The following is a 22755-nucleotide window of genomic DNA, read 5'->3' on the forward strand; positions in this document are numbered from 1 at the left end:
GTCTTTAGAGACTGTCTGAGTGTGAAGTTCTATGGAATCACACTTGGTATGAGTCCACCAAGTCTGAGAACCTCACACTGTGCCAAGAAATAATTACTCAATATGCACCACCACCACCCGCCCCTGCATCCTCCATGACTCTCCTTACTCTTTTTCAAGATTCCTGGTTCAAGATAGTAGATGTTAGATTGGAAGGATTTAATAAATTATGCCATTCCTTTTTAATTGATGTTCATATTAAAATTCTGTGTTCTTTCATGTGCCAGGTAGCATGATAATCACACTTAAAAGACTCAAGGCATACTGTTAAAAAAATATCCCATCTTTCTGTGGTGAAGAGGCGTAACTCCCAGTTCTTACTTAAAGACCTAAAGTTAGTTAAGGCATCTAGAAAGCGGGAATGGTCTGCTTTCTTTGGATTGTGTCTTGTACCCAGACTGTAGAAGTGACCATGCAAAAAGTGCTCAGTAGATGCTAGTTGGAATGGCCCAAGTAGCCCCCAGCTAAGGGAGGTAGAACCCTAGAGCATGTAGGAAATAATGTAGGACCTGGCTACATTTGGCTAGATAAGCAAATGTCATGAAATGTGTGAAGGGGTCCATTTGTGAAAAATGGTCCTGATCAAAATGTCATCGTATTGCTTCCTTTTGAGCTCCTTCCTTCAGCTCCCACACACTTGCTTTGGCACTCATTTGTAATACTGTTGTTTTATCTTGGTACAAAAGTGCACTCTGTGCCTGAGGTTGATTTGTTGTAGTGTTTTTGGCATGTCTGCACTACTGTCCTCCTTCCAGGGTATTGAAGGTACCCATGACATTGTATATCTCCAGGGAAGTAGGCTGTCAACTGCCTGAGGGCGGGACTGTGTACTTCTCATCCTTACATCCCTCTGACACAGCTGTGCATAAAATAGGTGAGACATAAACTTTTATAGAATAAACCAAATCAGTGAGATTTTAACATGCAACATAGACATGTTTTGTAGTAGAAATCTCAACACAGATTTTTCTCTCTTTTCCAGCTAGAATATTCATGAAATATAGCAGAGATATAATGAATGTTAAGTTTGGAATTCATCCTTTTGCTCTAGGTATACAGGAAGAAATTGCTGCTTCATCTAACACATAAAATCCTTAGTTGTAGTTTTTCACGGCAGGATTCCTTTCAGCAGGTGGGTTCAGTAGGTTAACTGTTTTCAACATCTGTTTATGTTTTACTCTGCATTGAGATGCCTGAAATGGATTGTCATAGAGCATAAAATTCATTTTATCTTGTGTGCTTTCCCTGATTATTTTCAGCTGCAAAAAGTCAATATTTTAGATCTCTGCTCACTTTGCCAATCTGTTTCAATTTTTACAAGTCACAACATTTCCATTGTTACAGATCTGTGAGTCAATTAAGTCTCTAAGATCTGCACAAATTCAACAGCCTTCTTACTGCTATGTGAAAAATAGGTTTGGCTTCATTTTGTGATAGATTAGGTTCCTTTGGATTTTGTCATAGCTTCCTTAGAAATGAAGTAACTTGTAATCAAGATGTGAAATTTAAAACATTTTTTATGAATAAAGGTTAAATATATAAATTCCTGAGGGATGGATCACTTAACCCCCCTTTTACTTTTCTCCTATAAACCTCCTTTGGTTCAAATGCGCATTCTGAAAAAATGGTCTTTAAGACTTTCCAATGTCTGAAGAAAGAGTTCTGATATTCTACTGGTTTTACAATGGAAACTTTTATTACTTTAAGGTTTGTGTCTTCCACAAAATGATAACATTGACATGTTTTAGATAGAGGGCAAAGCCATCTCACAAACAGGACACAGGATTCTGTTTATCTGCTGTGTCAAGATGAGGAGGAGCCTGTTGTTTCCTTCCAAGATCATCATCTGTAACTATTACAGAAACATCACCCTCCCACCTTGCTTTGAAGAAAACAGATTTATTCCAAGGCTAAAAGTTTCTGTTACTTCTGAACACATCTCCTTGCTTGAATAAAGATTATAACTTTCCTCTGGGGTACTGAGTAGTGTAAACTCCAAGCCATGTGTTAGAGAAAGATCAGAACTCAGAACTTTCTGAATTTGTAGGACTGTTTGTGATTGAAGCAAGACATGTTCTCTTTCCATCCTTTACTTGTAGATATGGGGAATATGGTTAGGAGGATTATAAGGTCACCTGGATTTCCAGTGGTGGAAACAGCATGGTACAAGCTGTCTTTGAATCATTCCAATCTGTTCTTTCATATTTCAGACTTTAGCTGAACAATCCCACCCTCAAAACAAAAACATGAGCATGATATGCATATCTGACTATTTATTGGCTAGCTATATTACCTAGTCTCCTGGATAGGATAAATACTATGTCAGTATTTGGTCTCCACACTGAGTGTCCATTCTGAGATGTATGAATCTGAAACTTGTGTTAATTTTCAAAGGAGAAACTGTGGGTAGGGCTGACTTGCAGAACCCATGTGTTTTGGTGTGAATTGAGTAATTTCATTTTGAGAGAAGGCATGAGTTATTTGAACTTCATATGCTTCAATTAAATACCAGAAATTGGGATGAAAAGACTTACTGAAAATCAGATGCTTGTTCTTTTTGCCTTTTGGGACTTTAATAACAAATATCACAACAAAAGACATTTTGGTTTGGCATAATTCACTGAGAGATGATTTTGGAAGCATTTTGTTTCTTGGTAGAGTAGAAGCTAATATTGTGTAGAATTGACAGATAGCTGGTTTGAGAAGTATCTAAGTTATTGATCTCTTACTAATACATCTTATTTTAATTCATGTAAAGGACACTTTCATGGTTGATTTAGAACAGAAAAGAAAGGATATAGCACTAGCATTCTCTCATTTTAAATGTAGAGGTTAACTATTGACTCATTGGCAGTTGGTGGACAGAGTGGAGATGGCTTGGAGAAACTCCATCTCTTTTTTTTGCAGTACTGGGGATTGAACCCAGGGCCTTGTGCTTGTGAGGCAAACACTCTACCAACTGAGCTATATCCCCAGCCCTGAGAAACTCCATCTCCAATACTGAAACAATTCAAAGCACATTTTGGAATGATAGCTGTGGAGAAGAATGTTCCACTGAGTATTCAGCAGCACGTGGAGCCCCCGTGTTTGCATTTTTCCAGGCCTGTGAGTATATTAATATGTGACAGTGCAACATCCCAGCAGAGCTTCAGGAAAGCTTCTGTGTCCCATTCAGGCCACTGCAGTGGGACTGATCCTACTGTTCTTGCAGGCTGCTCCCTGTTCTGTGGATCCAGCAGAGTATAGATGTCTTTAAGTTAATCTTCTTACTACCTAAACAACTTAGGTGGTTTTCATCTCCAAGCAATGCACACATTTGATTTGGGATTTCTTTTTTTTCTTTTTGTTTTTACCATTGTAAGCAATTTTTTTTTTTTTTTTTTGGTGGTAAGACAAAGGTCATTGAATTCTACCATAATTTTGTATATAACTCTACCTTATAGATTATACTTTCTCATTTTGGTTTAAGAATGTTTTGGTTTAAGATGTAAAAAGCTATTTTAACTAAAGCCACCAGATGGGCATATGAGTTAAGATAACCTCTGGCTAGTAAAATTCACAGACCATGTTGAATAACCATCCTCTGTTAACTAAGTCTACATTGTGTTTAAGAATATGATAATTTTGGTATTTAATAAAAACCACAGTATAGTGTTCCATTATGCAAGTAGAATGTGTGCTACTAATCAGAAACAATTTATATGCTATTTCAAGTGTGCCTGATGTTTGTTGGTAATTTTAAAAAATCCAATTTGAAATAAAAATATTGACAAATCTCTATATTTGATGCTGTACCTTAAAAGATAGCAAGTTATGGTGTCTCTTTGTAGATAACATATTTGGGCGAATGTTATTGCTTCCAGAGCTGTAGTTGGTCAAGCATGATGTATACTTAGAAAAATCTCAGGATGATTGGAGAATAGGTTTTTTTAAAATTAGGTTATTGATTTGCTAAATATGAATTTGAACCTCCTTTCTCTTTTCATCTTTATTGTAAAAAATTATGCTTTTTTTTTTTTTTTTTGTTACCTTACTAAGCAGAATGACATCTACATCTTTGAAAACTGAGAGTCAGTGTCAAGTTTTTGCATGACATCCTCAGGGCAAAAATATTCTAAGCTAGCCAGGTACTGTGGCACATGCCTGTAATCCTAATAGCTTGGGAGGCTCAGGCAGGAGGATGGCAATTTCAAAGCAAGCCTCAGCAACTTAGCAAAGCCCTAAGCAACTTAGCGAGACCCTGTTTCAAAATAAAAAAGTGCTGGGGATATGACTCAGTGGTTAAGTGCCCCTGGGTTCAATCACCAGTACCAAAGGAAAAGAAAATAAGCTACGGAAATTATCAAACATTTCACATTTCCAAAAATTTCAACCATTCTCTTGCAGTATTTAATAAATTGGATTCTTGATAATTTGCTTATTTTCTTATGATATTTCTACTTCTCCAAAAGATAAAATTTCCATAATTAAATGTTCTAGATAATTAGGTTTTATTAGAGAATTAGATTAAAGTTTAAAAGAAAAAACCCAGATAAATATGAAGTAGTAAGTCCAGAAAGAAATTGGAAACTACCACAGACAGTTCATTTCCAAACCATGTCTGTTACTGTTCCCCTATAATGAGTTTTTAGTCTGATCTGCGAGGAAGTATGGATCATGGAAGCTCAGGGGAAAAAAATCTAATATTTTACCCTCAAAGGGGCAGAAATATTGAGGAATGGGTGATTTCAGAATTCATGTTGAGGACTTTGCAGTGTGGACATTCCCAGGGTTTGGGACATGTGGAGTTAAATCCACATGACCAAGTAGGTGGGAGCTTAGTCTGCCTTCATAGGGGCAGAGCTGAGGAATGATGTATTCCATCATGAAGTTATGGGTTCTCTAGTCACTTCCTGGGTTTTAGAAAAGGAAGTGGAATAACACAGCATAGTTTTAGATTCTGAGTTTTTTGGTTGTTGTTGTTTATTACCTTGAATAACTTTTATTTCATTACTCACAAAGAGCCTAAAAGTCCTTCCCTATAATTGAGTATAGTAACAACATCCACCTCATGGAACTGTTGTGAGGGTTGTATTTCAATATGCAAAGCATCAGAAGAGGGTCCTGCCCTCAGGAAACACTATTACAACCTCCCCTAATCCAGGTAGCAGCACAGAGAAAGACAATACCCTATCCTTGACAACACCTTCTGGAAGTCAGGCTTGTTGCTTCCAAGATCATCCCAGGATCTGGAACTTATGCCTGTACTCTTACATAGCTGCAAGAGGTTAGAAAAGTAGTCTTTATTCTAGGCAGTCATTAATTTTGGCCCAATCAAAATCTATGGTTCTGTTTGTAATTTCAAAGAAGGGATTACATGCTATGAACCAATGAGTGTCTGCCAGGTGCCAGAAGGTCAGATGCAGCGGATCCTGCCTGGGTACTCACAGAAGGCTTTCTGAACCAGCTGAACTATGCCCTGCTTCTTTAAGGATTTGGACTTATAAAGATGGGTGTGGGAGAAATAAATAACAAAGGATCATGATTTCCAGACTGGGGTTGCTGTATCCCAAGCAATGGCAGTGATTCATGGGACACTGCCAGATATTTTAAAATTTTGAGGGAAAATTGCAGTGATACTTGACATTTCTTCATCATCTAATTAAATACTGACATGAGATATTTCACAATTTCAGCCTTAGTTTCTGCTACATCCATTTTAATATTGTCCTAGCTTCACAAATCCGGGGTTTTGGTGGTTGCTGTGTAAAAAGTTGTACCATAAAAATATCCATGTGGAACAGGTATGAGAGATGTTGGTGTCTAATCTGATTCCAAGGTTTGAGGAGTTGTGCAGTACTAAGCAGGTGCACACATCCTATTAGTATGCGATTGTGGTATTTAAGAGTGCTGGGAAAATGTTTTCTTTCAGTGTATGAGTGTTATTTTTTAAAATGACTTTTTAAGTTTTTAGGACATAAATGCTTATAAAATTGTTGGCCCAAGCTACTCAATAAGTGGATGGCACTATTAGGTATTTCTTTTGGCCTTTAGCCACCATGAAAAAAAATTTATGAAGAGACTGAAGGTACTGTGAATCAAAAATGTCTGGAAATCTCTGATCTAGGGATCTACTAGAGTTACAAGGTCATTTTTTAAAAAAAGTCTTAACATAGATGTTATTTCAGAATTGTTGTATATAGCTGGGTGCAGTGGCACATACCTGTAACCTTAGTGGTTCAGAAGGCTGAGGCAAGAGAATTGAGGCCAGCCTCAGCCTCTGCAACTTAGTGGGGCGCTAATGAACTTAGTGAGACCCTATCTCAAAAAAAACTGGAGTGGGGTGGGGATATAGCTCTGTGGTAAACTGCCCCCTGGGTTTAATTCCCAGTACAAAAAAAAATCTATAATAAAATCCACTATAATTTACCTATTATAACATAAAATTTTCTAAATGTCTCCAAAGTTCATGAAAGGAAACTTTTTGTCAAATGCATTTTCTACTCCAAGGATCTTTGGATGATACAGAAATAGATTTTGTAAAGCATATGTCATTAAAAAAATAAGCTATCTGCATAATAATGTATGGAGTAATTTTTGTTTAGATGATTTCATTCACTCATTTGTTCAATGGTGTCAGTCCCTTCCTGACTGTTCAGGGACTGTTCTAGATACTGGGCAGAAAAAGAGTAGTCAAGTAGGGAATGGCTAACTGAGAATTCAGCCTCCTAAATGATACTGAGATGTCATTACAGTAAAGTCTGAAAATCTCGTTTGGATACAGCAACACTGAGGTCACTGGCAACCAGAGAAAAAGCTTGAAAAACAGAAGTAGGTGCCAAATTATATTGGTCACAGTAAGAAGCAGTTAGTGAGGAAATTTGTCCAATAAATATCAACAACTCTTGGAGGATTTGGGATGGGAAAGAAGGAGAAAGTTATAGCAGTGGCTGAATTGGGATATGGGCTGGAGGATGGATTAAAGATAACCACAGATTTGTGTTTTTAAGCTTGGTTAAAACTGATGACAGTGACAGAGGAAGCGAGGAAGGATGGATGGAGAGAGAGGGAGAGAGAGAAAGAAAGAGACAGATTGGATATGTGACAAAAAGGAGACTGTAAGACTCCTGAGAAGGGAAAAGGAGATAGAATTTGTAGCAACAGTGGAAGGATTAATCTTCAATAGGATGATGGGCAGCTTCTCTTTTGGGACAGAGTGCATAAATGAGCAGATGTGCAGGTTAAGATGCAGGATTGTGGTGATCTCTGTTTGATGGTTTTTAAAATTTCTCCTGCATGGTGGAAATTATCTTTTCTGAGAGTGAGGGCAGAAGAGTGGGAGGAGGTAGTTTGAGAAGGGAGAAAGTTTTAAATCAGCAATCAAGTAGTTCTGCAGGGTGACTTTTTTACAGTCACATCCAATTATGCAGTTATAGATACAGAGAGAGTAGTTTGCTCTATTCATCTGATGTTGGCTTTTATAAGATATGTGAGAGAAAAAACCAAAGGGATAAGGAAGGTCAGGGCATTAGCATTGAAATAATGGCCCCAAGACTCTAAAGCAGATATGCAGGGAAATGAAAACAGGAGAAAGTTGATAGACTGGGAGAAAATTAGAGAGATGAATGGACAGCAGGTCCCAAAAGAGTCAGAGAATGGTTGTCCTGAATGTAGTTGAATTGGCAAGCTAAGAGGTAAACATAATAGAATTAAGAATATAGAAAAGACAGGGATGAGAAGGTCTCCCAGTGAAACTAAATTGATTCAAGAAAATGTTCTGGTTTGATAGATTGTATATGTTATAAAAAGCAGCATGATACCTTTTAAAATAAATGTAATTTTCTTTTTTGTACCAGGATTGAATCCAGGGGTGCTTAACCACTAAGTCACATCCCCAGCCCTGTTTATTTTTTATTTTGAGACAGGGTCTTGCTAAGTTGCTTAAGGCTTTGTTAAATTGTGGAGGCTGGCCCTGAACTTGCAATCCTCCTGCCTCAGCCTCCCAAGTTGTTGAGATTACAAGCATGTGCCATAACGTCCAGCAAATAAATGTAATTCTTGATGGGAGAAGTAAGATGGCAGAGTAGAGGAAAGCTGCATTCCAAGTTGTGTTGTTGAGTGGGACCGAAGCCACAGGTGTACAGCTTCTCAGTGAAGTGGGTGAAAGACGGATTTCACTAAAATTTAATAATGGACGAAGTGGCTTAGGGACAGAGAAATTTGGGTACAATAAACAATGAAGAAAGAATATATCAGAGTCGACCCAGTGGCTCCACAGGTGCTACTGGTGTGGATTCACCATAGACAGAGGGTGGGGGACACAGGCTTGGTACCAAGAAAACTGAGATAAAAAATGCTGCCTCACCTTAGCTGCTTCAGAGACTGCAGTGTGTACTGGTGATTGAAAAGTGAGTGTGCTCTGTATCTCAGCTGCCCACAGAGAGCTGAGGCAGGAGCCATCCTGGGGCTAGGGCACTGCCAAGGCAACTGCAGGACCAGGAGATTAAAAAGAAAAAAATCCACAATATCCCAGTGGGTGCTTATTGAGTAAGGCTGGGCCCGGAGGGAACATGAGTGAAACGGGCAGAGTAGACTGACCCAGTGGGATTCAAGTTGGAAGGACAAAGGGAAACCTGACTCACTTCTCCTTTGTGTTGGGTGGCTCATGTGACCAGCTGAAGTGACCTGGAGTCTGAATGGGCCGGGGCAAGAACACTCAGGGATTAATCCCGGTGAGGCTGTGCTCCTGGGCAGCAGTGGGTGGAGGATTGGCCTCTACCACCCCACAACTGGATTTCATGGGAGGCTCCTGAGAACCAGACCTACAGAAAAGATCAGATACTGTGAAGCCCTAGGGGCTACAAACTATCTCTGCTTGCTGGCATTATGATTCTTTATCTAGAATATCCCAAAAATTCCATCAGAAGACTTCTAAAGTTTATAAATGAGTTTAGCAAAGTTAGAATAATACAAGATCAATACTAATCAATAGCTTTCCTATGTTCCAACAGTGATTCAGTCAAGGAAGAAATTAGAAAATTATCCCATTCACAATAAACTAAAAAAAATAAAAAATTAAACACTTGGGAATTAATCCTACTAAGGATGTAAAAGAGCTCTACAATGAAAATTATAGAACACTACAAAAGAAATAAAAGAAGGCATTAGAAGATGGAAAGACTCCCATGTTCTTGGTCAAGCAGAATCAATATTGTCAAAATGGTCATACTACCGAAAACAAAATACAAATTAAATGCAATTCCCATCAAATACCAATGATGTTCTTCACAGAATCAGGAAAAACAATTCTTAAATTCATTTGGAAGAATAAGAGACCCAGAATAGCTAAAGTAATACTAAGCAAGAAAGGTGAAGCCGGAGGTATTACAATACCTGGTCTGAAATTACGAGCTATAGTAATAAAACCAGCATGATACTGGCATCAAAATAGACGTAGAGACCAGTGGAACAGAATAGAAGACACAGAGACAAATCTATATACCTGTAGCCTTATGATATTTGAAAAAGTTGTCAAAAATATATCTTGTAGAAAAGATAGCCTTTTTAAAAAGTGTTGCTAGGAAAACTGGATAGCTGTATATGAAAAATGAAAGTTAGACCCCTGTCACTCTGCAAAAAACAAATCAAAATGAATCAAAGACTTAGAAATTAGAACAGAAACTTTACAAGTGCTAGAAGAAAACACAGGCTCAACACTCCATTATATAGGTGCTGGCACTAACTTCCTTAACGAGATCCCCCAAATGCAAGAAATAAAAGAATCAATAAGTGGGATGCCATCAAACTAAAAAGCTTCTGCCTAGCAAAGGAAACAATTAAGAGCATGAAGAGGGAGTCTACAGAATAAGAGAAAATGTTGGTCAGCTACTCCTCCAAAGAGAATTAATATCCAGGATAGATAAAGAACTCAAAAAACTTAACATCAAAAAGCAAATCAAAACAAAAACAAATAACCCAATCAATAAATGGCAAAATAACTAAACAGAAATTTCTTTTTTTTTTCACCTTTTTTTTTATTATTATTGTATACAAATGGGATACATGTTGTTTCTCTATTTGTACATGGAGTCAAGGCATACCATTTGTGTAATCATACGTTTACATAGGGCAATGATGTTTGATTCATTATTTTTTCCCTTCTCCCCACCCCTCCCACCCCTCTTTTCCCTCGATACAGTCCTTCTTTCCTTCATTCTTACCACACTCCTTATCCCTAACCCTAAACCTAACCCTAACCCTAATGCTAACCCCGCCTACCCCCCATTATATGTCCTCATCCGCTTATCAGAGAGATCATTCGTCCTTTAGTTTTTTGAGATTGCCTTATCTCACTTAGCATGATATTCTCCAATTTCATCCATTTGCCTGCAAATGCCATAATTTTGTCATTCTTTATGGCTGAGTAATATTCCATTGTATATATATGCCACAGTTTCTTTATCCATTCATCAACTGAAGGGCATCTAGGTTGGTTCCACAATCTGGCTATGGTGAATTGAGTAGCAATGAACATTGATGTGGCTGTATCTCTGTAATATGCTGATTTTAAGTCCTTTGGGTATAGGCCAAGGAGTGGGATAGCTGGGTCAAATGGTGTTTCCATTCCAAGCTTTCTGAGGAATCTCCGTACTGCTTTCCAGAGTGGATGCACTAATTTGCAACCCCACCAGCAATGTATGAGTGTTCCTTTTTCACCACATCCTTGCCAACACCTATTGTTGCTTGTGTTCTTGATAATCGCCTAATCGCCATTCTAATTGGGGTGAGATGAAATCTTAGGGTAGTTTTGATTTGCATTTCCCTTATTACTAGAGATGTTGAACATTTTTTCATTTATCTGTTGATTGCTTGTACATCTTCTTCTGTGAAGTGTCTGTTCATTTCCTTAGCCCATTTGTTGATTGGGTTATTTGTATTGTTGGTGTAGAGTTTTTTGAGTTCTTTATAGATTCTGGAAATTAGCGCTCTATCGGAAGTATGGTTGGCAAAGATATTCTCCCACTCTGTAGGCTCTCTCTTCACATTGCTGATAGTTTCCTTTGCTGAGAGAAAGCTTTTTAGTTTGAATCTATCCCAGTTGTTGATTCTTGCTTCTATTTCTTGTGCTATGGGAGTCCTGTTAAGGAAGTCTGATCCTAAGCCAACAAGTTGAAGATTTGGACCTACTTTTTTTTCTACAATCTGCAGAGTCTCTGGTCTGATTCCGAGGTCCTTGATCCATTTTGAGTTGAATTTTGTACAGGGTGAGAGATAGGGGTTTAATTTCATTCTGTTGCATATGGTTTTCCAGTTTTCCCAGCACCATTTGTTGAAGAGGCTATCTTTTCTCCATTGCATATTTTTGGCCCCTTTGTTTGGTATGAGAAAATTGTATTTATTTGGGTTTGTGTCCATGTCCTCTATTCTGTACCATTGATCTACCTGTCTATTTTGGTATCCATACCATGCCGTTTTTGTTACTATTGCTTTGTAGTAGAGTTGAAGATCTGGTATTGCAATACGCCCTGCTTCGCTCTTGCTACTGAGGATTGCTTTAGCTATTCTAGGTTTTTTATTCTTCCAGATGAATTTCATAATTGCTTGCTCTATTTCTGCAAGGTACATCATTGGGATTTTAATTGCAATTGCATTGAATCTGTATAGCACTTTAGGTAGTATGGCCATTTTGACAATATTAATTCTGCCCATCCAGGAACATGGGAGATCTTTCCATCTTCTAAGGTTTTCTTTAATTTCTTTCTTTAGTGTTCTATAGTTCTCATTGCAGAGGTCTTTCACCTCTTTTGTGAGATTGATTCCCAAGTATTTTATTTTTTTCGATGCTATTGTGAATGGGGTAGTTTTCCTAATTTCTCTTTCTGAAGATTCATCACTTATGTATAAAAATGCATTGGATTTATGAGCATTGATCTTGTAACCTGCTATTTTACTGAATTCACTTATGAGTTCTAAAAGTTTTCTGGTGGAATTTCCAGGTTCCTCTAAATATATAATCATGTCATCAGCGAATAGGGATAGTTTGAGTTCTTCTTTTCCAATTCGTATCCCTTTAATTTCTTTGGTTTGTCTGATTGCTCTGGCTAGAGTCTCAAGGACGATGTTGAATAGAAGTGGTGAAAGAGGGAATCCCTGCCTTGTTCCAGTTTTTAGAGAGAACACTTTCAGTTTTTCACCATTTAGAATGATATTGGCCATGGGCATAGCGTAGATGGCCTTTATAATGTTAAGGAATGTTCCCACTACCCCAATTTTTTCTAGTGTTTTGAGCATGAAGGGATGCTGTATTTTATCGAATGCTTTTTCTTCATCTATTGAAATAATCATGTGATTCTTAACTTTAAGTCTGTTGATATGGTGAATGACATTTATTGATTTCCCGATGTTGAACCAACCTTGCATCCCTGGGATAAAACCCACTTGATTGTGGTGCACTATCTTTTTAATATATATTTGTATGCGATTTGCTAAAATTTTGTTGAGAATTTTTGCGTCGATGTTCATTAAGGATATTGGTCTGAAATTTTCTTTCCTCGATGTGTCTCTGTCTGGTTTAGGTATCAGGGTGATATTGGCTTCATAGAACGAGTTTGGGAGGGTTCCCTCCTCTTCTATTTCATGGAATATTTTGAGGAGTATTGGAATGAGCTCTTCTTTAAAGGTTTTGTAGAACTTGACTGAGAACCCATCTGGTCCTGGACTTTTCTTTGTTGGTAGGCTTTTGATGACCTCTTCTATTTCATTGCTTGAAATTGATTTATTTAAGTTGTGTATGTCCTCCTCGTTCAGTTTAGGTAATTCATATGTCTCTAGAAATTTGTTGATGTCTTCAAGGTTTTCTGTTTTGTTGGAGTATAGATTTTCAAAATAGCTTCTAATTATGTTTTGTATTTCACTCGTGTCTGTTGTGATGTTTCCTTGTTCATTCCGAATTTTAGTAATTTGAGTTTTCTCCCTCTTTCTCTTAGTTAGTGTGGCTAAGGGTTTATCAATTTTGTTTATTTTTTCAACGAACCAACTATTTATTTTGTTAATTTTTCCAATTGTTTCTTTTGTTTCGATTTCGTTGATTTGGCTCTGATTTTAACTATTTCCTGTCTTCTACTACTTTTGGTATTGGTCTGCTCTTCTTTTTCTAGTGCTTTGAGCTGTAGTGTTAAGTCGTTTATTTGTTGATTTCTACTTCTTTTGTTGAATGCGCCCCATGAAATAAATCTTCCTCTAATTACTGCTTTTATAGTGTCCCAGAGATTTTGATATGATGTGTCTTTGTTCTCATTTACTTCTAAGAATTTTTTTATTTCCCTCCTGATGTCTTCTGTTATCCATTCATCATATAATAGTGTATTATTTAATCTACAGGTATTGGAGAAGTTTCTGTTTTTTATTCTGTCATTTATTTCTAATTTCAATCCATTATGATCTGATAGAGTACAAGGAAGTATCTCTATCTTCTTGTATTTGCTAACAGTAGCTTTGTGGCATAAAATATGGTCTATTTTAGAGAAGGATCCATGTGCTGCTGAGAAGAAAGTGTATTCGTTCTTTGTTGGATGGTATATTCTATATATGTCGGTTAAGTCTAAATTGTTGATTGTGTTATTGAGATCTATGGTTTCTTTATTCAATTTTTGTTTGGAAGATCTATCCAGTGGTGAGAGAGGTGTGTTAAAATCACCTAGTATTATTGTGTTGTGGTCTATTTGATTTCTGGAATTGAGAAGGATTTGTTTGATGTACGTGGATGAGCCAATATTCGGGGCATAGATATTTATGATTGTTATGTCTTGCTGATTTATGCTTCCCTTAAGCAGCATGTAATGTCCTTCTTTATCCCTTCTGACTAGTTTTGGCTTGAAGTCCACATTATCTGAAATGAGGATGGATACTCCAGCTTTTTTGCTGTGTCTGTGTGCATGGTATGTTTTTCCCCATCCTTTCACCTTTAGTCTATGGTTATCTCTTTCTATGAGGTGAGTCTCTTGCAGGCAACATATTGTTGGATCTTTCTTTTTAATCCAATCTGCCAGTCTGTGTCTTTTGATTGATGAGTTCAGGCCATTAACATTCAGGGTTATTATTGAGATATGATTTGTATTCCCAGTTATTTAACTCATATTTGTTTTTTGACATGATTTGGTTTCTCCTTTATTTGGCTATTCCTTTAGGCTAGCGCCTCCTGTTGCTGATTTGCATCATTTTTTTTCATCTCTTCCTCATGGAATATTTTGCTGAGAATGTTCTATAATGCTGGCTTTCTTTTTGTAAATTCCTTTAGCTTTTGTTTATCATGGAAGGATCTTATTTCATTGTCAAATTTGAAGGTAAGTTTTGCTGGGTATAAGATTCTTGGTTGGCATCCATTTTCTTTCAGGGCTTGGTAAATGTTGTTCCAGGCCCTTCTAGCTTTTAGGGTCTGGATTGAAAAATCTGCTCATATTCTTATTGGTTTCCCTCTGAATATAATTTGATTCTTTTCTCTCGCGGCCTTTAAAATTCTGTCTTTATTTTGTATGTTAGGTATTTTCATAATAATGTGCCTTGGTGTGGGTCTGTGGTAATTTTGTATGTTTGGAGTTCTATAAGCCTCTTGTACTTGATTTTCCATTTCATTCTTCATATTTGGGAAATTTTCTGATATTATTTCATTGAATAGATTGTTCATTCCTTTGGTTTGTTTCTCTAAGCCTTCCTCAATCCCAATAATTCTTAAATTTGGCCTTTTCATGATATCCCATAATTCTTGTAGATTCTGTTCATGATTTCTTACCATCTTCTCTGCTTGGCCAATTATGTTTTCAAGATTAAATATTTTATCTTCAATGTCTGAGGTTCTGTCTTCCAGGTGTTCTATCCTATTGGTTATGCTTTCTATGGAGTTTTTAACTTGGTTTATTGTTTCCTTCATTTCAAGGATTTCAGTTTGTTTTTTTTTCAGTATCTCTAACTCTTTATTGAAATGATCTCTTGCTTCCTGTATTTGGTCTTTTAACTGTTGATTGGTGCGATCATTTAATGCCTGCATTTGCTCTTTCATCTCCTCATTTGCTTCCCTGATTGTTTTAATTATGTACATTCTGAACTCCCTTTCTGACATTTCTTCTGTTGTGCTGTCATTGGGTTTTATTGATGTAGTATCTAGGTTTGTTTGGGACATTTTCTTCCCTTGTTTTCTCATGTTGCTCAGCTGTCAGTGGGACCCTGAGATATTGCAGATTTCCTCTATTGGCTTATAGGTCCCTGTAGATTTCCAGTGTATCACCTCCCAGCCTTCAGTAGCCTGAAGTCTTGGAGGAACTTGATAATGCAGTGCTTCTGAAGAAAGCTGCCCCTAGCCCCCTACTGGTTCCAGGGCTTGGAGCTGGCTCTGTGCGGAAAGGCTCTCTCTGGGGGCCTGCACCGTTCAGCTGGCCGTGTGGGAGGAGCCCACTGCCGGAGTGTGGAAGGCTACCTGGGGAAGACTGTAGCTGCCCTACCCCGCTCTGATAAGCCACCCCTATCTGTGCCTGCCGCCCAGGCCAAGTTTCGTTCAATGGGGGAGACTCACCCCGTGACTCTATTTTTGTCCAAGTCTCTCAAAGCCTCCCCTTGTTGAGTCCTGGGTTCTGGAGCGACTGGAGATGCAGTCACCCTCTAGGCCGCCATCTTGGATCGCCCCGTGGAAAGAGCTTGCGGCCAGAGTGGGCAGAGCCGCCTGGAGAAGTCTCTGGCTGCCCTGCCCTGATCCCAGAGGCTGCTTGCAGATCAAAGCTCTCTGTTGGCTCAGGGACTTGTGGCTGGCTGTATGTAGAAAGGCTCTCACTGGGCAGTCTGTTCTGAGAAGCTAGCCTTAAAAGGCACCTCCCACCGCAGGGGGCCGGGCTGCTTGGGGAAGTCTCTGACTGCCCTGTCCTGGTCCCTGAAGCCGCTTATGGGCCGGAGTATGCCGCGCTGGCTCCGGGACTTGGAGCTTGTTCTGATCGGAAAGGCTCTCACTAGAGGGCCTGCTCCAGAAGCTGGAGAAGCTGGCTGTGTGGGAGGGGCCCACCGCCGGAGTGCGCAGGGCTGCCTGCGGAAGACTCTAGCTGCCCTGCCCTGCTCCGATAAGCCACCTCTATCTGGGCCTGCCACCCGGGCTGAACTTTACCCAGTGGGCAGACTCACCCGTGGCTCTATTTTAGTCCGAGTCTCTCAATGCCTCCCCTTCTTAACTCCTGGGTTCTGGAGCGACTGGGGATGCAGTCACCCTCTAGTCCACCATCTTGGATCGCCCAGAAATTTCTTAAAAGAATAAACACAAATGGCCAACAAATATTTGAAAAATTGTTCAATATCTCTAGAAATCAGGGAAATGCAAATAAAAACTTCACTAAGATTTCATCTCAGTCCAGTCATATGACAGTGTTCAAGAATATGAACAATAAATGCTCTTGAGATTGTGGGGAGAAAGGTACACTTATACATTGTTGATGGGACTGCAGACTAGTACAACTATTCTAGAAAGCAGTATGGAGATTCCTTAAAAAACTAGGGATGGAACCACCATATGACCCAGCTATCCCACTCCTTAATATTTAGCCCCCAAATCTAAAATTGGCATACTACAGTGACACTGCCACCTCAATGTTTATAGCAGCACAATTCACAATATTTAAATTATGGAATCAACCTAGATGCCCATCAATAGATAAGTGGGTTAAGAAATTGTGAGATACACACACACACACACACACACACACACACACACACAATGTGTACACACACATTACTCGACGATAAAAAAGAATGAAATTATTGCCTTTTCCAGTAAAGGATGGAAATGGAGAATATCATGTTAAGTGAAATTAGCCCAACTCAGAAACTCAAAGGTAGAATGATTTCTTTCATGTGTGGAAACTAGATTAAAATCAAGGTCTGGGGGAGAGAAGGATAGGAAAACACAAAGAAACAATCAAATATAAATGAATAGATGAGCCAAAGGAAGTATAGTAGAGTTTATCATTTGCTTCTTATGTACACATCTATTTTACAAGACTGTGAACCTTCAAGGGATAGTTGGTTTGAAATCATTGTTATATCTACTGCTATACTTCATTTTTTGTTTTTCTGTTTTGGTACTGGGTGTAAGGGGAAAAAATGCAGCTCAACTTGGAACCCGCGGCGGTAGCCACCGCTGCGCGATCCTGCTGAACTGCCGCTCGCTCATCTTAGTTGCAGCTTGCCAATAGCTCCCAGAAAAAATGCTCCGCAGACATGAAGTCTCACGCAAAAGAATTTATTTATGCGGACGATTAACATGTCTGCTCAGGGCAAAAAGAAGGGGAAAAAGAGAAAGATGGCGTGTGGCTTCTCCCAGATATTGGAATCTCATGGTCTAAGGAACCAATAGCAGAGGAGAATTCTTGCAAGCTGACTGATGAACCAATAGCATGTTAGGACGTAATGTGGGAAGCAGGAAAATGGTGACAGCGTAAGCCGGAAATTCCTGTAACGGAAGAGGTGGGCAGAGTGCAGATTGACAAGTGGTTGGGAGGCCGGAAATTCCTGTAATGGGAGGTGCAGGCGGCTTTATACATTACATTCCCCCATTTCTTTTTTTATAAAAAATATTTTTTGGGTACATGGATAAAGGTCAGTCTTCTGTCATTACTTTCTGCTGAGTGTGGACATAGAGCTGATTCAGGGGAGAGATATCATTGTGGCAGGAAGAGTTGGGGACTTAGTTCCTCTGGGGGCACACCTGTAGCCCGTCTCCAATTTCTGTAAGATCCTGATATTCCTGTAATACAAGCTGATTGGTTGACATGGAGCGCTCCTCCTATAAAAAAAAGACAGGGGGCTTCCCTTTTTCGGCTGGCATTCTATTGGAAAAAAAAAATTCAGAGGTTAGGAAAATTACAAACAGGAATCCAGTCCTCATGGCTGGGAGTGGTTGTCTGGTGTTTCAGTTGTCTGGTTCCCAGTCTCTGGAATGGGAGAAAGGGTGGCGTGCTTCATGATCTTCAGTCTGAGATGAAGGGGTCCCACAGGAGTGGCCGAGTATCGGTTGGAAGAAGCCTGTGGATTAGGAACTGGAAAGGGTTAGCGTTTGACCAGAGATGAGGGCTGTCTCGGAAACCCTGTGGGAGAACTGTCCAGGTCAGCTGAGAAGAAACTCGAGTGAAAGGGTCAGTCCAAGTAAAAGCAAAGAGATCCTGTGAATCAGGGTAAAGTGGGACAGTAAAAAATGCATCCTTCAAATCTAGCACTGAAAAGTATGTGGTGGAAGAAGGGATAGAAGAAAGCAGGGTGTAAGGATTGGATACAATGGGAAAGATGGGGACCACTGCTGAGTTAATGATGCGGAGGTCTTGCACTAGACGGTACAATCCATTAGGCTTCCTAACAGCCAGGATGGGAGTGTTATAAGGTGAGTTGGCAGGATGCAGGAAGCCTTTCTGCCTTAAATCCTGGATGATTGGTTGAAGTCCTATAAGGCTCCTTTGGGGAAGGGGATATTGGGTCTGGGCTGGGTAGGTTGTTGGGTCCTTTAGATGAATGGGTACAGGTGAGCATTTAGCTACAGAGGGTGTATGAGTGTCCCAGACCTTGGGGTCAACCAGGGAGGGAGAAAGGGGATATGAGGACTCTGTTTGAGCTGTATATTCCTGTAGAGTCATAAGGAGAGGAATAGCAGAGGAGTCTTGGCTAAGACGCAAGGTGGGTGAGAGGGAAATAGAGGCACCCAATTTGGTTAGGATGTCCCTTCCCAGAAGGGGAATGGGACATGAAGGAATTATTAAAAAAGAATGAGTAAAGTCAATTTGTCCTATATGGCAGCTTATTGGAGGGGTTTGTAAGGGGTTATATGGTTTTCCCTCTACCCTGACAATAGAGGATTTGGCAGGGGAAGTGGGTCCCAAATCTCCCACAACACTGAGAAGGTGGCTCCAGTGTCTATAAGGAAAGGGGTCTGCCTGCCTGCCACCGTAAGGGTCACCCGGGGCTCCTGAGTCGTGATGGTCGTCGGGTGCAGAAATCCCAGGCCCCTTCATTCATCCATTGCCAATCCCAGCAAGTGACCAGAGGGAGGGGCCAAGGATGACCTGGCATGTCTCTGAGCACCAGGGCAATCCATTGCCCAATGTCCTAGTTGGTGGCTTCTTGGATGAGGACTTGGGGGCTGCTGGGGGTTGGGGCAGTCTCGTGCCCAGTGGCCCTCTTGCCCGCACTTGAGGCATGAGTTTGGAGGTCCTCTGGGAGCTTGGGTGCCCCTAGCGGTGACAGTTGGGCAGGTCTAGCTGGCTGAAAGGCTTTGGCCAGCATTTGGTATTTTAATTTTTGGTTTTTTTCTTCTCTTCCTTTATAAACCTTGAATGCCACTGCTAGAGCCTGTGGCTGTGGGGTAAGGGGCCCCCTATCCAACTGCCTCAATTTAACCTTTATGTCAGGGTAACTTTGGGAAAAGTAATGTCATAAGTAGCTGCCGTCCCTCCGGGGTTTCAGAATCCTGGTTAGTGTACCTGAGCATGGCCTCTGTAAGGCAGCTTAGAAATGCTGACGGGTTTTCATCTCTGTCCTGTATTACTTCCTGAAGTTTATCATAGTTAATGGGTTTAATAGCAGCCTTTCATAGACCTGCAAGGACCCAGGTTTGAAACCTATCGCTCTGTAGACACCCAGCCTCGGTATTATAGTTCCACAGGGGCTCCCTATCCAGTACCGCTTCAGCCCCAATGGGGTGGGTTGGGGTCGATTGATGAATCTCATCTGCATAATTGTGCACCTGTTCCCAAACTCTCCTGCGCTCCTCAGGGGTTAGGGTGTTGGACATGATCATGTAAATGTCATGCCAGGTAAGGTTATAAGACTGGGTAAGATACTGAAATTCCTTAATGAAGGTTGCAGGGTTGGAGGTGAAGGAGCCTAGCTGCTTCTCTATTTGAGACAGATCAGACAGTGAAAAGGGGACATGGACTCTGATTACTCCCTCTGTGCCAGCCACCTCCCATAAAGGAGCTAGGACATGTGCACCAGACCGCATGGCGGGAGGACTTGGTGGGCTGATTGGAGGAGCGGAAGGAGAAACAGAATGAGGCAAAGGAGAGGAATGAACAGGGGCTTCTGCAGTAGGAGGCCTGTGAGGAGATGATTCATCAGTTGGATCAAATTCAGAAGAGAAAGAAGGATTAAAAGGGGGAGGAGAAGCCAAGAGAACGTATTCAGGTTTTTGAGGAGAGCAGAGATTAGGTTTAGCCCGAAAGAAAGGAAAAACACAAAGGGGAAAAGTCTCTTTCCATTCACCAGTTCGCCCACATATGTACTTAATTATAACTAGTATAATTATGCATATAATTATACCTAGTATAAAGCTAGAATTTAGGGTGTCATAAATAGACCATTCTGATTTACTATCTAAAGGACAGTTTAGCTCTAATTCTGGGAACAGGTGAAGGTGTTTGAGATTGTTTAATAAACATCTCAGGGACAAGTTTGCCAGGGTGGAAGTCCTAGATCCCATGGTGAAGACTGAGAAACGCCTAAGTTAGTGATCAATGGCGTCCCACGACCATGTGTTAGGCAATGAGAAGGTAGTACAATGGTCTGGTCATCACACAGTACCAGTGTCTACCGGACATTAGCCGAGAGAGTTTGAGGACCTGGCCAGGATTTCGAGCGAGATGAAAAAAATATAAGAAGAGCCTCAAACCCTGAGAAAGAGTCTCAGCACCATAAAATCAGGAATCCACCCAGCAAATAAGACCAACTATAGGGACCAACCGTAACTTTGAAAGTCGTGGTTGGAGGCACCCCCACACCTCAGCAGTCTTGAGAGCCCCAGATATTCAACGGCCACTTCTCAGATCAGCAGAGATGTGTTTAAGTGGTCTAGGGGACCTGCCTAAGGGGAACTCACCAATTTGGAGTCCGGTGTTGCATGCAGAAAACTGGGTGTCCAGGTAAATGGAAGGTGAACCTCTATCCGCGGGCGCTGGGGCTTTTGGATGGGGTTCCGCTTGTTTAGTCAGCGGAAAGACCCATCCCAGGTTTCGGCACCAGATGTAAGGGGAAAAATGCAGCTCAACTTGGGGCCCTCGGCAGTAGCTGCCGCTGCGCGATCCTGCTGAACTGCTGCTCACTCGCTTGTCTCAGTTGCAGCTCGCCAATAGCTCCCAGAAAAAATGCTCCGCAGACACGAGGTCTCATGCAAGAGACTTTATTTATGCGGATGACTAACACATCCACTCAGGGCGAAAAGAAGGGGAAAAAGAGAAAGATGGTGTGTGGCTTCTCCCAGATATTGGAATCTCACGGGCTGGTTGTGATATGACTGCCTCAAAGGTCATTCCTTTTTTAAAAAGTTAGATATTTATTCCAGAGAAAGAACTAAGAACACCAGGTAATGTTTGGGATAAATAAGATGATTGTTAAGATTTGTTTATGAGGTGTCCCCCAAAAGCTCATGTGTAAGACAATTCAAGAAGGTTTAGAGGTGAAATGATTGGGTTATGAGAGCCTTAACCTAATCGGTGCATTAATCCCCTGTTAGGGATTAACTGGGTGGTAACCGTAGGCTGGTAGGGTGTGGCTGGAGGAGGAAGGTCACTGGGGGCGTGCCTTTGGGGTTTATCTTTTGTCACTGGTGAGTGGAGCTCTCTCTGTTTCCTGGTGCCGTGTTCTGAGCTGCTTTCCTCCTCCACACCTTTCTGCCAGGATGCTCTGTCTCACTCAGGTCCAGAGCAAAGGGGTCAGCCATCTGTGGACTGAGACCTCTGAAATTGTGATCCTCAAGTAAACTCTTTCTCCTCTTGTCAGGTCTTGTGGTTACAACAATGAAAAAGCTGACTAAAACAGTGAAGGACAAGTGTGGAGTCTAAATTTTAGGATCAGTGGAGTTTCTGTGAACACACAGAGAAGTCAGGAGAGAAACTAGTTGGAGATAGGGAAATAGAAGAGATTAGTTTTGGTTTTGGACATGTTGAGAAGAGCTGTGGTTGCTCACAAGGCACATGAACAGTGCAATACAAATCCAAGGGAAGTTCAGGACTCAGGAGCGCCTTCAGGAGAGATTTGCATAGAGGTTATAGCTCATGCTTTCAGGCTGTTAGAGGAGAAAATGCAGAGTGAGAAGTCCAAGGTGGAATCATGAGAAATGCTTTTATTAAGGGGACCAGAAAAGTGACTTGTACTGACTCAAAGCACTTTTAGAGCCATCTCAGACTTCTTTTGAAATAGTCACTGCCTTCAACTAGTCTTTTCTAGTAAACGAATTCCCTGACATAATTTCTGGCAAGAGATTGAACTAAACACAATTTAACATGTTTGACAAAAACTTTATCTGAACCAGCACTGTGACACCCCATCATCTTCTCCCAATGGGTGGGCTTAGGGGCAGTGTGAACCACTTGGAATGCCCTCAGAGTTACTAGTGTTTAACTGGCACAGGACAGTCTCTTCCTTATAGTTCAACTTGTTACTAAATATATGGTGAGTACTAGTTAACCTTGCTGAATTATTAATGTCCGAACACTTATTTCATCCAGATTTCAACAGATTTGGGTTAGAACTAGTCTGCTTATTGTCTTTTCTATACCTACTCACCAATATGTTATCACTGTGCACAGTGTTTGCTTATGGCTCTGGGTCAGGGTGAGTTCTTGTCATGTAATCCATAGTCTTTTGGAATCATACCCCCCTAAAAAAGTTCAAATTGGAAAATCAGGAAGTGTTCATCTCCTCCTGAAAAAAAATGTTTCAAAA

The 22755-nt window shown here is 40.4% G+C and overlaps 1 protein-coding gene and 1 non-coding gene across 2 annotated transcripts in view; one reads left to right on the plus strand and one right to left on the minus strand.

Moving 5' to 3' along the window:
- Corin (corin, serine peptidase) overlaps window positions 1-22755 on the plus strand; it is a 283207-nt gene that overhangs the window by 15120 nt on the left and 245332 nt on the right.
- On the minus strand, window positions 2941-3014 carry Trnav-cac (transfer RNA valine (anticodon CAC)). The gene has a single exon. It is a non-coding gene; the product is annotated as a tRNA-Val (tRNA).

Source organism: Sciurus carolinensis, chromosome 10 (genome assembly GCF_902686445.1).
Source record: "Sciurus carolinensis chromosome 10, mSciCar1.2, whole genome shotgun sequence".
Classification (NCBI taxonomy): Eukaryota; Metazoa; Chordata; class Mammalia; order Rodentia; family Sciuridae; genus Sciurus; species Sciurus carolinensis.